Source organism: Rutidosis leptorrhynchoides, chromosome 2, assembly GCF_046630445.1.
Source record: "Rutidosis leptorrhynchoides isolate AG116_Rl617_1_P2 chromosome 2, CSIRO_AGI_Rlap_v1, whole genome shotgun sequence".
NCBI lineage: Eukaryota > Viridiplantae > Streptophyta > Magnoliopsida > Asterales > Asteraceae > Rutidosis > Rutidosis leptorrhynchoides.
The window spans coordinates 65,117,840-65,121,135 of NC_092334.1; the positions used below are offsets into that span (position 1 = coordinate 65,117,840).

Below are 3,296 nucleotides of genomic sequence, written 5' to 3' on the forward strand. Positions count from 1 at the left end.
TCAATTTCCGAAGATCTCTTACAGGACGAACAAGAAAACGGGCATCAGAAGGAAGATAGTGAAATATCAACCTGTGAAGTATATGCAAAAGATTCCATTGAGGAAAATGCTGTAGCACTTCAACCCTCGTTTTCGTTGGTGGTATTATGATGAACGCTCGGAGGAAGCGGTTATAGTGTTAGACAAGGATGGAGGAGATGAAAATGATAGTATAAGGGTTTTAGATCCAGTTTGGTTAAGAAACTGATGTGAGGAAGATATGTTCACCCTATACTACAACAGGATGATGTATCACCCAGAAAATTGTGTGCAGACTGAACAATATTGCAGAGTTGTCAAACTTTGTTATTTGAAGAACTGGGTGACAGATCCGTTTACTGATTGATAACTGAATTTTTCAGATCTACGGCTAGGTCTTAGGAGGAGTTTGTTGGTGCATGAATCCCCAGCCGTAGATTATTTCGTCATTTAATACATTCGGTTATGTAATAACTTTTACGTGTGACTATTGATTACGTTTGTGTTTGTGTGTACTTCGTTAATTAAACAATCAATATGTTAATCTGCATACACAGTCGACCGTCATTTAATACATTCGGTTATGTAATAACTTTTACGTGCGACTATTGATTACGTTTGTGTTTGTGTGTACTTCGTTAATTAAACAATCAATATGTTAATCTGCATACACAGTCGACCGAGTGTGTTCACACACTCGACCGACTGTGTAACACAGTCGACCGACTGAGTGACACACTCGACCGAGTGTGTCTGATATGCAGTATATATACGGGTAGAAACCTCCTTTGTTAGGTTACACATTCCCTTTACCCTAATCGACAGGTTTTCGTCTCTACCGAACCCTAACACCATCTACCACCGAAATAACTCGTTTAGGAGTCGATCTAATCTAGCATTCACCCTAGGTTTGATCTAATCGATCCCGATACGACCCATATCTCGGTTTTACTCAATTCTAGTGTATTCCGCCTCTAGGATTGATAGCAAGCAACCTAAGATCCGTCAATATTCGTCTACAATGCTCACATGTTGAGACAATTTAGGGTGCGACAGTATCGAATAAGATTGGGTCTGAATTATCGTTGGATGAGAGACTCATATGGACTTGGATTTGAAGCGATTTTACTGGTGGCCATACATGTATGTAGTCAAATCTATCGCCGATACGATCAACTATGCAAAAAGTTAGTATTATGATTGAATAGGGCTACTCATTTCATTCATGATATATAATCAGCTTGCTTATTATTGATATAATAAATCATAATTCAAATAAATGTGATATCAACTACTTTGTACAAACTAGTTAATATTTAAGCACTAATAAACGGCTCTTGCACTTAAAATGTCAACAAAGTCGTTCTATAAACCCCTTTAATATATTACTGTAACTGTAATTCTTATCATTTTCATTTTATTAGAAGTAATAAAAACAAAAACAAATCAAATCTAATTCTTTATATATATAATCATATAGTTACCTCTCTTCTTTCATCACCTTCCATCATGAACAATTTTCTCACACTTTGTCTCCTTCCTCTGGTCGTAGTAACCGCTATCCAAATTTTGCGGTTAAACCATGAAGATATCATCAACCTTTACCATTTGTTAGAACACAACCTCATCCTTGTCATTGCATTATCCAATGTTGTGGTATTCGGACTCGTTACATATATTATGACCCGAGCCCGACCCATTTACCTTGTCGATTTCGCCTGCTATCACCCATCAGACAACCAAAAAGTCACACGAGATGGATTAACAGTACTTGGAAAATTATATGGTGGTTTCAATGATTCATCATTTGAATTTTTAAAGATGATAGTTAATCGATCAGGTCTTGGAGAAGAGACTTATCTACCAGAGGTGATGTTACGGGCCCCACCAGAACCATCAGAATCTGCCGCACGAGAAGAAGCAGAACGCGAGATGTTTGGAGCACTTGACATTTTATTCAAAAACACCAAAGTTGATCCAAAAGACATTGGAGTTTTAGTTGTAAATTGCAGCCTTTTTCACCCTATTCCATCTTTATCTTCGATGATTGTGAACAAGTATAAACTCCGAGGGAACGTTAAAACGTATAATCTCGGAGGTATGGGGTGTAGTGCTGGTGTGATCGCTATCGATTTGGTGAAAGGCATGCTTCAAGTACATGGCAACACTTATGGTGTTGTTGTAAGTATGGAAAACATGGTTGAAGAATGGTATAAAGGGAACAAAAAATCAATGTTGATCCCTAATTGTTTATTCAGAGTAGGTTGTTCCGCGTTAATGTTATCTAACAAACATTCGGACAAAAATCGTGCAAAATACAAGCTTCTTCATGTTGTTCGAACTCATAAAGCTTCAGATGATGCTGCGTTTAACTGCGTGAAGCGAGAGAAAGATAATGATGGGATATACGGAGTTTCACTATCAAGAGACTTGATGAAAGTAGCAGGAAATGCATTAAAAGAAAACATCACAACTCTTGCCCCACTTGTGCTCCCGTTAAGCGAGAAGCTTTTGTACGTGGCTAACCTAGCCGAAAGAAAGATACGGAACTCGAAAACTAAATGATACATACCGGATTTCAAGAAGGCATTTGATCACTTTTGTATTCATGCTGGTGGAAAGGCTGTTATTGATGAATTGGAGAAGAACTTGCATTTGAGTAAGGAAAATGTGGAGCCATCGAGGATGGCGTTATATCGATTTGGGAACACGTCGGCTAGCTCACTTTGGTATGAGATGTCGTATATAGAGGCTAAAGAGCGTGTTAAGAAAGGTAATCGTGTTTGGCAGATAGCTTTTGGGAGCGGTTTCAAATGTAACAGTGTCGTGTGGGAAGCCATAAGGGCGGTGAAGCAGTCAGCCGGTAACCCATGGGAAGATTGCATTCATAGATTTCCAGTTGAAGTTTAATGAATGTAAACCAATTAACTTGTACGTGTTGGTTAATTATTTATAATTCACAACATGTAAAAGGTAATTATTAGACCTGGATGTATAAATCGGGTATGTCCGGCCAAAACTGATCAGCTCGATAGCGTGACTAAATGGAGTTAGAAGAACGGGTTAAGATAATTATTATGTTTCCTTATTTGTAAGTTTGTATGCATGCACGTTTCGTTTTAGTAGACTTCATACGCGAATCAAGTTAGTATGCTTAATTACGTACTTTACTTTTAATCGATGTAACCTTTGCGTTGTATTTGTTTTAATGTTAAGAAGAAGAAAATTGTTCCAAAAGTTCCGATTCCGAAGGGTTATTACTGAAAATGAAGCTTCTT

The 3,296-nt window shown here is 37.8% G+C and overlaps 1 pseudogene; it reads left to right on the top strand.

Moving 5' to 3' along the window:
• Positions 1-1,698: 1,698 nt before the first annotated feature.
• On the top strand, positions 1,699-2,928 carry LOC139890962 (3-ketoacyl-CoA synthase 4-like; annotated as a pseudogene).
• The last annotated feature ends 368 nt before the right edge of the window (positions 2,929-3,296 follow it).